At 40.0% G+C, this 13321-nt stretch overlaps 1 long non-coding RNA gene across 1 annotated transcript in view; it reads left to right on the top strand.

The window, feature by feature from the left end:
- Window positions 1-2486: 2486 nt before the first annotated feature.
- LOC309619973 overlaps window positions 2487-13321 on the top strand; it is a 116813-nt gene continuing 105978 nt past the window's right edge. The window contains exon 1 of the long non-coding RNA XR_014239323.1: window positions 2487-11608. This is a non-coding gene — a long non-coding RNA (uncharacterized lncRNA). The remainder of the gene's footprint in view (window positions 11609-13321) is intronic.

Genomic DNA, 13321 nt, shown 5'->3' with positions numbered 1-13321 from the left:
TCTGCCTGCCAATGCAGGGGACACGGGTTCGAGCCCTGGTCCGGGAAGATCCCACATGCCGCGGAGCAACTGAGCCCGTGCGCCACAACTACTGAGCCTGCACTCTAGAGCCCGCAAGCCACAACTGCTGAGCCCACGTGCCACGACTACTGAGCCCGCGTGCCACAACTACTGAAGCCCGCACGCCTAGAGCCCGTGCTCCGCAACAAGAGAAGCCACTGCAATGAGAAGCCCGCACACCGCAACGAAGAGTAGCCCCTGCTCGCCACAACTAGAGAAAGCCCGCGCGCAGCAACGAAGACCCAATGCAGCCAAAAATAAATAAATAAATTTAAAAAAGAAAAATTTCTTAAAAAGAAAAAAAATAGAAGCTGAAGGTAGTTCTAATAGTTTACTTAGTTGGTGGACTAAAACCTGATTCAATTGGGGCTCACCTTAAATGAGGTTGAGATGCAAGGATTTGCAGGGATTCTAAAGACTTATGGACATAGTAAAGCTTGAGTTCATTCTTTGGTGTGTTTCCACTAATGTCACTTGAGAACTACCCAGAAGACAGTCCCTTCCCATGGCCTTGAGAAATCAACTGGTGAGGGGAGTGCTCTTCTCAGTAGGCCAGAATTACTGACAGGAGATGATATGTGGAAATGGGCTTCCCAATATCAATGTGTCCTACTATCAAGAGGCCAAGGGGCACTACTTAACCATCAGAAGCAAGATGATCATGGTTACTAGAGTGGGAATCAGAAGGGTCCGAGCCACAGGCATCTTTGGCAGTAATGGAATGACCATGGGATTGCCAGGTCTGAAGATCACGGGTGGTCTACCAAGGCCCTATTTGACTTTGATGACAACAACAAAACTCCATATCCACTTAACAGAGGTTAGGCATGTGCCCCCAAATAAAAGTACTGAGTTGAGACCTCTCACCCAGTTCTAAAATCTGAGTCACCCAGCTCCCAGACCAGAGCTCCTTGAACGAAGGAGAGGCTGCATGCACCAAGAAGGAACCCTGCAAAGACCTCCCTAGTATCTCCTGGATCTTCCTTCTAGCCCTCATCGAGAGACTTCATCATTTACCATAGTAAATACATGCTGGGAAAAGGGACTCACATACATCTTTGGGGGATTTTTGGACACTGGCTGTAAGATAACACTAATTCCTGAGGACCTGGAGAGTTACTGTGGCTCTTTAGTTAGATTTGTCAGAAGATAAATGGATGTTGGACAGGAGTCCACCCCATGGTGATACCTGAGACACTGAACCCACCCCCAGGTTGTTTCTTCAGTTCCTGAGTATTGATGAAACATATTCTCAGCAACTGTGGCAGATTTTATTTTCCAAAGATAGCTGCAGTGCTATCTCCCATCCCAATGGTGTTCGAAAATGTGACCCTGCAAATACCCCAGTAAGAGGAAGAGTCTATTTCTCTACTGCCTTGAATCTGGGTGGGCCCAGTGACTACTTTGGTCAATAGAATAGGGCAGAAGTGACGCCATGCCAGTTCTACGTGTAACCCTTAACTGGCCAGGCACTTCCTGCTTCCTGCCTCTTGGAAGGCAGCCGCCCTGTAAGAAGAGCAACTACCTGAGACCACTACACTGGGAGAAGCCCAAGTCAACATGAGATGCCATGTGGAAAAAGACATAGACAAGTCTGGTTTGACAATGAGGATGGGCTTTCCCACTTAGATGATATGGCAGACACTTTAACTTGAATGAGCTAAAGCTGCAGTTGTAAAAATGTAATTAAAGCATGTGCCAATATAAAAGCACTTTATAGTGTGGTGAAAAATAGTTAAAAGAACTTGCTAAACTTTTCTAAATGAGATTCCTGTTGGAGAAATCACACAACGATTAATTTTACTTGTTCTAAGTCACAGTAATGTCTTTTTAGTATACTTTCTGAAATGGAGAAAGTAAATGATGCAAAGAGTAGATGACAATTTCTCAAGTCATATAGTTCTAAGTTTTTGCTTTTAAAAAAGTTGAAAATCCTATGAGCTGGGAGCTGGTACATTATTAAAAATAATTTTTGTTGATAGATCACCACATAACACTTAGCACATACTTGGAAAGAGTTCAACAAGTTGAGTGACATTGGTATGGCAAACCTCTTCCATTCCTATATACTTATTTGTGTGAGTAAGATTTCAGAACTCACATCTATAACAATGAAAAAATAGAATAAACTGTTGAATTGTTGCCGAACCCTGCCTCATTCTAGCAATAAGTCATATTCATCCACGGATACATGAGCTAATTTTTTAAAAGTCAGCCACTTCCATATAACTAAGAAATTCAATTTCAATTACATTTTGCTTTTGTGTCTTATGATTGTCAACATTTATATTTATGTTGTTTTGGTCAACTGTGTACAAATAATAATTCTAATGATAACTTAATCCAGAAGAATATTTTTAACACTTAGAGATAATATTTAAAATTTATAATTCCAGTCAAGATTATACATACACACACACACACACACACACACACACACACACACACACGAATTTGAGGAAATATTGTTCCAATATTTCAAAACTTATCTGATCCAGTAAAGCAGTCATTCATGTCACTGATGAAGGAATGAAGTTCCATTATATATCTTCAATTTTTTTACTTCCATCTTACTTGTTAATGCAAACAGAATGATCAACCAATATCCATGTCAGAACTACACTCATTAGTTAATGACTCAAGCAACTTCCTGACTGAATCAGACAGTACCCAAGCCTTTATTTCTACTCTGATTTTGTCAAATCATGGTTGAGCTATGACCATAGGCTGGTAAAAACAACAACAGCAATAACAAACAACCATCCCCCCCAAAAAAACCCCAACCATTGACAATCAATTGGCTATATGGAATTTACAATAAAGAGCATTGTATATTTTATTATTAGTTTTAAAGTGTGTGCTAAACATCCTCTATATTAGTAAAATTTGTAATGAATATCTATTTTTTCAGAGAGCTGGTTAAACCTTACCAGCATACCACTGCAGCCAGCCCAGGTGGGGCTGAACATAATGGGACCATGAAGGGGTAATAGCGGATGGAAGTCATAAATACCTCATCATCAGGTGCAGAAACAAGGACCATAGCCTCTACCCAGATTCTCTTCCTCACTGTGCCACCTATTTATTTACACATTTTGAAGTGATTGCCCTTTCTTTCCTTTTCCTTTACTTCACTAATGCACAGAGAGTCTGATGGTGGTTGAGAAGGGATTATGAGAGAAACAGATATCCCTCAGGTGCCCTGGGCGAGGGCTAGAAGAAGTGACTGATGAAATAGCAGGATATTTTCTTTGGAAATAGAGTAGGTTGCATTATTTGAAGTGGGAGCTCTTAAAAAAAAAAAAAAAAGACACATGAGAAGATGAGTCTTCTGGGGTGTTGGACAGCCGGAGGGGTGGAAAGCTCTGTCTACCTTGCACCCTTTTCTATGTCTGGGGAACGGCCCACAGTGTGAGTCTTGGAGGGAAGAACAGTCCTGCCTCCTACTGAAGAAACTCAAATTATGTGCTTTTCCTGACCCTTGGTGGCTAGAATTTTTTGCGTGTTATCTAAGCTGAGAAAAATTAAATCCGTCCACTTGGGATTTTGGATCTGGAGATAATGGGGAACAGTTCAGAATTCTTTGCAGCTGCAGCCACAGTAGCCAGCTTCCAGAAGTGACAGTCAGGGGGTGGGTGGGCAGCATTGGTGGTTCAGAAGTGGCTGCTTTAATCGACTTTTCCTGTGATGTAATTTTAGCGGTGGATCCAACTGCTTGGCTTCCTTTGTTGACTGCTCATTGTCAGAGCTGATTCTCCAAATCTTCCTGTTAATTCTGTGAACTATTTAATAAATTATTGCAATAAATGCATTTTCTGCTTAAGTACAGTTAGTTTCTGTTATTCGAGTTAATAAAATATGCCCAGATGGAAGCCTTTTAAAGGATCATACCATGATTCTAAAATGCAGGTATTTCCTAATGAGACTCCTGGTTAGAAATCTGTTGCTGGGAAATTGAGAAGAGCATTAAGGCTGTGGATGTGCCCAACTGTTTAGCCTAACATCCATGGGAAATGACCAAGATAAATTGCTCAAAAGTCCCTGCTGTTCTCATACATCTATTACAGAAGAAAATTGTCTTGATGATAGTTAAACCTCTTTTTTCCAAATATTCATTTCATTTTGAACATTTTTTTTGCAATAGTCATAGCTCTGTGTCATATTTTTACAACAGGGCTGGCCAGGAGTAATAACTTCTGATGCCCATCAGCATTTCCCTTTATTATGTTGGAGGACTCTGTAGAAAGGAACACCATCTAAGTTGTCACCATCACAACTCATATTTCGCAAGTCAACAGTCAGGCTAAATGTTCCAGAAGTAAATTGAACACCAAAACTTGCCAGGTTTCTCATCTTTCAACTTGTGGTTTGTGTTAAACAGTTTTAGTGACATTCACTTTGATTTCTGGCTGGCCTGAGTTCTCTTCCGGAGGTTCTGGAGAAGAATCTGCTTCCAGTATTTAGGTCATTGGCAGAATCCAGTTTCTTACAGTTATAGGGTTGAGGGCCCCCATGTCCTTGCTGGCTGTCACCTAGCAACCTCTCTCAGCTCCTTAAGGCCATCTGCATCCCTCGCCACACTGCCTTCTCCATCTTCATTCCGGTGATGGTGCAGCATCTTTTCTGCCTCCACTAAGAGAAGGTTCTTTGCTTTTAAGGGCTCATGTGATTAGACTGGACCCATCAAGATAATACAGGATAATCTCTCTGTTTTAAGGCCTATAGTCTTAACTACATCTGCAAAGCTCCTTTTGCCATGTAAGATAACATACTCAGACGTTCCAGGGATTAGGACATGGACATCTTTGGGGGGACAGTCTGCCTACCACAGTAATTCACCATCAGTCTTAGCCAAAGAATCCCAAGATGGGGTTTCCCACCACTTCTATTAAGCTTTGGCTAAAACTTCACCAAGGAGGTGAAAAGAGCTATAAACTGGAAACTATAAAATATTGATAAAGAAAACTGAAGGTGATTCAAAGAAATGGAAAGATATTCCATGCTCTTGGATTGGAAGAATTAACATTGTTAAAATGGCTGGACTACCTAAAGCAATCTGCAGATTTAATGCAATCCCTAATACAATACCCATGACATTCTTCACAGAACTAGAACAAATAATCCTAAAATTTATATGGAACCACAAAAGACCCAGAACTGCCAAGGTAATACTGAGAAAAAAGAACAAAACTGGAGGCATAACCTTCCAGACTTCAGATTACACTACAAAGCGACAGTAATCAAAATAGCATGATATTGGCACAAAAACAGACATTTAGATCAATGGAACAGAATAGAGCCCCGAAAGAAACCCACACACCTATGGTCAATTAATCTATGACAAAGGAGGCAAGAATATACAATGCAGAAAAGACAGTCTCTTCAGCAAGTGGTGTTGGGAAAGCTGGACAGCCACATGGAAAAGAATGAAATCAGAACACCCCTTTCCTGTCTCCCTAATGACATCATCATCAGCTATTTGATTATGCCAAACACTTGGGACTCATCCTATTTGCTTCCTTCTCCCACTCTCAGCCACTTACTCAATCATCCCCAAGCCCGGGTATATACCAAATCCTTTCTGTCACTTTCCCTTTACCCCACAGCCGCAGTAACTACTGAGCCAGGCAACCCTGATCTCTCCATTAAATCCACTGCTCCTTGCAGCAGCAAAATACATCTTTTACAAGCTTTAATTGGAAGTAACACAGCCAAAATGCTGAGAGGTTATTTCTGGACGGTGGGAATGTGGGTGGATGTTATTTTCTTCCTGGTACTTTTTTGCACTTTAAACCTTTCCATAGAAACCTCAAAACAAAATGTTCCATAAAAACAAAAGCAAAAATAAGACGTTACCTTCTCAGAAGGGCTCCCCTCCCCTTCCCCATCCTTACATTATTATCTCTAATAGCATCCTGTTATTTTCCTCTCTTGGTCTTTATCACACTTTGCAGTGGTTTACATTTTATTTGTTTGCTGGTTTATTGTCTCTCTCTCTCTTGCTCTCTCACTAGCTGTAAGGCCATGAGGGCAGCACCATATTTATTGTGTTGATTACGATACACCCAGCACCCAGGCCTATGCCTACCATGCAGTAAAGGTTTAATTCACCCAGGTGTCCCTCATTATCTAAACTCTCACTATCCAGCTACCCACTAAAATGATTTGTAAAAATTCCAGATTTATTGTCTGAATCAAAACCTGTTATTGCATACCAGCAAACAAACGCCAGAAAGCCTGTTTAAGGTGCAAGTGAGTCCAGGTAAGAGAATGTAGATTATGTTGCAGTCCTATCTCAGTGGCTGCCTGATACGGATACTTATTTAAATGTGTACCACCGACATCCAGATGATCAGCGTTCCCAGTTATTAAGTGAAAATGTCTTCTCAGAAAGTAGTACTCATTCAGCTTCATGTTCATCATCATTTGGAGGAAAGGGAAGAAGAGGATCCATGTGCGGAATTTTCAAAAAAAAAAGCCGATCACACGCACAAAACCATTGCTGCAGCCAAGTGAATGTGATCATGATATCAAAGAAAGCACCACACTCCAGAAATGCAATGACAAGCCCTGTCTTATGCTATCGGGAGCTGTATAACCTTCAGCAAAGAGAATATGAACAGATGTTCACTTGAGAGTTTTCCCCCGACACACTGTTTCATCTACAGCTCCAGATGATGGGTCAGAGCCACAACCACTTCCAGAGTCTTGCATGCCAATCAGAGATAGCTGTCCCCAGTTCCTTGTGTTTGGACTTGTAGAATGTGACGCATCTACCGTTCTACTCAGTCTTTCACTCAACCCCAAACCCCAACTGCGACTGAAGCTTCCATCTCCTTCCTCTGGCCACCAGACACTGCTCAGGCAACTCTTCCATTGGTCAATAACCAGAATTTGAAAATTACCATATTATTTCATTTTATTTTTCTAAGTGAAATTTTCACTCATTATTTAAAGTATCTTGAACATTTTATTTCCACTACAGTTATTTATGTTTCAGTAATATTCACTGAGTTCGAAGAAAGATGAACTTCATCTATTCCACAACATTCCTCCTCTCAATGTTGTCCTGGACCAGACCAGCTGTGTCAGTATCACCAGGGAGCTTATTAGAAATGCTAATTCTTGGGTCCCAACCCAGACTTACTGAATCTGAAACTCTGGGTTGCAGGATTCCATGCTTCAACAAACTCCCCAGATGATTCTGATGTACGCCAAAGTTTGAAAAGCCCTGCTATATAATGGAGTATTGTACACAAAAAATCAGATAGTTGATGTTTTAAATGTTTTTACATTATGTAGAAATCCTTGGTGGATGGTTTTAGAGGGCTTTAAGAATATTTTAGTGATATTTAAGAAAATTGGTTGTGGATTTTGGGTGGGCTGGGAATACATTATTATTATTATTATTTTTGCCATTTAAAATAATAGACTATAAGCTTCCTTTATCTGAAAATTTGCTATCCAACATGCTTTCAGGAATGGATTAGATTCAGATAGCAAGGGAGGTCTGCATTCATAAAAGGAATGTTGGAAGTTTGAGAGGCATAAGCCAAGAATTCCTTCACAGCATTAAGAGCCTGTCTCGTTGAAAGGCTGACCCTTTCTTGCCTCGTCTGTAACTGCCTCATGATAGAACATATACGTGGGCCAAAGAGGGAAAATCATGGGGCAGTGGTATGAAATACTTGGGGAAATATGTGATGACTTTTTAGGATTTTAAGAAAAGAGAGTTCAAGGAAACACCAAGGGAAACTCAAGGCTGCACAAAATGTCAGCTCAAATTCTCACTCCAAAAAGTAATGATGGAGAGAGAATGGCAGCTCGCAACTAGAAATGATGTGAACCAGATTCTTCAAATAACTTATTTCTGCAGGTCTCTATCAACCACAGCCAGTCAAGGACACGTCTAAGAGAAAACTCTGTTCCCAGTGGAGCACCACTTGGCAACTTTCCAAGGGCAGATGACATTAACTAAGTCTACACTCAAGTCTTGCCATTTCTCCCAACAGACATGAAGCAGTCTACTGATTATGTAAAGTTCCAAAGGAGTCAAACAGCATAGCCTGGTCCAAGAAGAGAATTTCTTGTGGAGACAGGTGATCCAGAAAATCAGCTTTACCATTCTGTTTCAAATATACATAGTTCAACACATACACACATTTCCCCTAACTCTGGGAAAATCTCTGTAAGAATAACTTACAAATGCCTATCCAGTCCAGGTAAATTACATCTGGTCTGGAATACTCACAAAAGGACCCAGGATAGGCAACACCAAACAGAGGTATACAGAGAATTTCAGCAAGAATAATGTTTTTAATTAGGCAGTTATAAACCATGGTCAGGGAATTTATTTCATGACCAAATGTGCGGCCCTAAATGATTTCAGAATTCACTCAGCATATACTGAGTTATTGGAGGGAACCAACAGTAACTTTAAAGTGGTAATTATACTGTTCGGCAAACCTTGATTGCATCAATAGCTGTAAGGAATGAACTGCAATACTCTTTATCTCTACCTGGAAAGTCTATCTGTTCCAGGAATTCTGGAAGTGGGTCGAGGTTAGTCCTGCCATAACAATTGAGACCATATGTCTTGATATTGACAGCTTATTATATTTCCACCAGATATAGACAATGGAGGCAGTTGATTCTACAAAATTAATATGAAACTATATATTCTATAAAGCACTTGTCCTTTCTTGATACAGTATGTAATCAGCATTTTGTTCTATTTAAACAAACCTAACTCTATTCATAAGTGCAGTATTTTTCTATCTGCACACTTACCCCTCAAATTATTTCCCTTATTTGGAATATCTTCCATTTTCTTTCTGAAAACAGGTACATCTTATCTTTCAAATCCCTTTAAAACTTTTTCTTAAAACCTTCCCACACTAAAGTTACCTGGCCTGGTCTTGTCAAAAAATACTTAATGAGCACATGGAGAAGTTAGTCTCTACAGCAGGGAGGAAGGGAATGTGTACAAAGAGACTGCACCATCCTCTCTCTATTCCAAGCCTGACCTGGGGGTAGAGGAATCAGATGAGTTTGAAATTGACCTTGAGACTGAAATTTGAGAGTGAAGAGGACTGAGTATTTAAGCTGAATGGAAACTGTTCTGATAATCAAAAGTGACTGGTCAAGATGTTTTAAAGGACCTGCTACCGAGTAGAGAAGGGGGAAGCAGTAATTGAACAAAACCCAAACGAACAAATTGAGACTCCTCAATAAACCAGTTCCATCTGTTTAGAGCGCAAGGGAAGGCTTCTCATGGGAAGTGGTACCTTGTAATAAGTGTTAGTGCATCTTATTGATAATTCTGGGTTTTGTCACTCTTGGCACCTAGAAAGATTTTATGCTCCTGTCCACTGCATGTTAGGCAGGGCCTTGGGCTTGTGACTATTCTGCTAATGGGTTGTGAGTGCAAGTGACATGTGTCACTTCTAGGCCAGAGCAATCACTGGTTGGTAGGGGACCCAGCTCTCCCTTTCCCCTGCAAAAGTGACTGTGGAGGCCCAAGCTGATATGGAGGTGCAGTGCTGGGTCAGCCCAAGGAGGAAAGCTGACCTAAAGGGTGGGCTAGGCCTGCAAAGGACTTTGTGTGAAAGAGAAACAACCCCCCGTTGTTTTAAGCTACAGAGACTGGGACTTTGTCACTGCGGCATGACTTAGCCTATCCTGGCTGATACACAAGTTAACTGAGAGCCAAAGGTTAGCCATTGGAAGGAGGATGTGGGAAAAGTGTTGCAAGTAGGAGCAGTATGTGTGAAGTCTAGGAGGCAAGAAAGAGAATGGAATATTCTGTGACCTGAGGGAAGTACAGAAAGCTAACTGATGGTGGGGATGGCTGGTTTGGTATCATTGATGAGGCACTGGGAACCAGATCACGAAGGACCCTGTCAACTGTATTTAAGAGTTTGGGCAATTTTTAGATCATGATTTCCGTAAGGGCCAGGCTACAATTTATCCTTCCCAATGAGTCCATTGCAGAGGTAGGGGTGGGACAAGCAGGTGGCAAATGTTAGAGGTGGCTTTGCCACCAAACTGAATCCTAGCATTCAGTTTTTTCATGGGTGAAATTTTACTCCCCTTACTAATTTTTTAGGGTTCAAAGAAGGGTATCCGAGATCTTTGCAAATTGGACATTAATTTGAAAAATAAAGTGGCTGGCTTACTAACAGAGACTTCATAAACATTTATCAAGTGAACAAAAGCATGAATAAATAGAAGGGTGTTTTAATACAGCCACTAAGCCGCATGCATCTCTTGGTTTCACAAACATGAGTGGAGAAATCGCCATTATTTTGATTTTGATTTATGCCTCCAACTCTGTGCTTATTAAAGCATGGCCCACATGGCTATATACATGCTCCAATAATTCATGCAGTTTGTAAGAGATTAATAAAATATATCATATCAATGTCACCATAAGTTTGCATAATTCTACTGAATTTCTTCTCCTCACTAGACCTGATATTCATAATTTCATCAGATTCAATACACTGTTGATCTTCGCAGCCTGGTTTGTGAAATTACCTCATCCTCTAAACAAATATTAATGAGCAATCTTTATCCCTTGAACCTGGAAGCATTGCTGAAACCCACAGAAGCTAAAAATAGAGAATTGGCCTTTTAAGTACCATGAGCACCAGATGCAAGAAGGGAAAAAACATTAGGCCCACGGCTGAGAAATTTTATATACATTTAAAAATAAAAACTGGAAAGGAGAAAATGTCAAAAGAGTGATTATTACACAAAGTTCCACTATGCAAGTTATTTATGGTGCTCCCTCTAAAACTCCTGACCCTGGAATCAATTTCTAAATCAACTGGAAACCAGTCTCATCCCAGAGTGCAACCCATACATTCTCATTCAGAACCAGCTGGTATCTTTCCGTTGTTCTCCCATCATCCTCCTGTGGATTATATTTCTGGATGTGGAAAAAGGAAGAAGGGAACTGTCCCTTCTCATTTGCCTTCTGCCCAGGACAGTTTTTAAGAGACACTTATCACCCCCATGGCTCAAACCAGTTATCCATACCAATTCTTTGTGATTTTTTTCTTTTCTTTTTAAAAAACTTTTTTATTATGGAAACATTTAAAACATGTACCAGACAGAATAGTATAACAAACTCCCATGTACCTAGCCACTTAGTTTACCATTACCAACTTGTGGCTGATCTTGTTTCATCTATATACCCATTCAGATCTCCCCTCCCATAAGAATTTGAAGTAAATTCCACTTCATTTATAAATTTTCAGAATGTAGAGGGCTCTTATCATTGGATGGGAAATTCACCACCCTTCCTCTCAATTCCCTCAGACAGTGACAACAGAAAGTTACCTGGTGGTGTTATTTAGGGAGTCTCCTCTTTGCAGGCTGCTCTGAAGGCACATATCTTGTCACGCTACCCATGTATCCCATTTCAGGAACTCTACTCTACTTGCAGGCAGGAAAAATGATGACCCACATGCATCATTCAACCAGCTTCCCCTCTTCTGGTCCGTGGCAGAAGCATGAAGGACCCAAATGCTTTTCATCAACTGTAAGCTTTTGCTTATTTTTTCCCCTAGGTATATTTCTCCTATTGATTTCTGGTTTAATCCACTGTAGTCAGAGAGCTTACTGTGTATGATTTCCACCCTTGATTTATTAAGACTAGTTTATGCCCTAGAATGTAGGTTTATTTTGGTTAATGTTCCATGAGATTTCCACAGGTGTTCTGCAAATGTCAATTGGGTCATGTCAGTTAATGGTATATTTAAATTTTTTATATCTCCACTGATTTTTTTCCCTACTTGTTCTAGCAATTAATGAGACAGAAGTTTAAATCTGTGCAACTAAGATTGTTGATCTATCTCTACTTTTAGTTCTGTCAAGTTTTCCTTTTTATATACTGGAGCTATGTTATTAGAGCTTCATTCAGATTTAAGGTCATTATGCCTTCCTGTTGAGTCAACTCTTATCATTATGGACCATCCTCTTTATCTCTAGTAATACTTCTTTCCTTAAAGTCTACTTTGTCTGGCATTAACATAGCCAGAGAATTTTCTTTTCAGTGTATTTTTCTCATCCTTTTACTTTTAATTTTGCTGTGCCCTGATATTTAAAGTTTGTCTTTTATAAACAGCATATAATTGGGTGTTGAATTTTTCATCTGGGCTGTCTTTCTTTGTCTTTTCATTGTAGTGTTTAGTCCATTTATATTTAATGTAATTATGATTCAGTTGGATTTAAGTCTACCAAGTTGACTCTATTCCCCAGCCTCCCTCACTGCCCCAGAACTCAGCAAAAGGCCTGTTGGAGAAAACTAGCTATATGTTTGGGGTTCCTTTTGATTCCAGTCAGTCATGCCAGCCCACACAACTGTTAGAAGGTTCCCTCATTTATTTTTACCCCTACAATGTCTTTCTGCATACGGCAGGCTTGATCCTCAGTCCTTACCCACACTTGGCAAATGCCCTCTGGGAGGAAAGCAGTTGCTGATCTCTGCTTACTTAGGAATGGTCCTTCCCTCTTTGGAATTTTATTAAATGGAAAAAAAAAAGGAACAGAGAATAAGTGAAATGTGGGGCAATGTAAGTGAGTCTAAATTTCCATATAACCTATGCCTATATTCACTAATTGTTTAACATCTTGCCACATTTGCTTAATCTTTACCCCTCCCCCCTCAACACACAAATGTTTTATTTTGTTTTCTTTTTGCAGACAATGAAGTAAGTTATAGATATCATGGCACGTTACCTCTAAATGCTTTAGCATGCGTCTCGTAAAAATAGACCTTCTCTCTTATCCACAAGACCACTGTCACACCCAAGAAATTTAATGTTGCTACAATAATATTATCTAATATCCATTTCACATTCAAACTTCTCCAATTGTCCCTGAAATATCATTTGTATCTTTTAAAAAAATCTAGGGTCAGGTCTAGGATCACAAATTACATGTGGCTATCGTGTGTAGTCTTCTTTAATTGAGAACAGTCTCTCCATCTTTACTCATCTTTCATGACTACTGAAATTTTGGATTTCTCTAAATATTTCCTCACTATTAGATATTGGTTAAACATTTTTGACAAGAATTCTACATAATTCTACTGTGTCCTTCCACTGCATCATATCAGGAGGAACATGGTATCAGTTTGTCCCATTACTGGACGTGCTAAGTTTGATCATTTGTTTAGGGTGGCGTCCACCATATCTCTCTAGTATGAAGATAACTTTTCCCTTTGAAATTAATAAGTAATCTGGGAGGTGAT

This window comes from Balaenoptera borealis, assembly GCF_965194805.1.
Source record: "Balaenoptera borealis genome assembly, chromosome: X".
Lineage (NCBI taxonomy): Eukaryota > Metazoa > Chordata > Mammalia > Artiodactyla > Balaenopteridae > Balaenoptera > Balaenoptera borealis.
The sequence above is the reverse complement of the archived record's forward strand: the minus strand, read 5'-3'. Positions and strand labels throughout refer to the sequence as shown.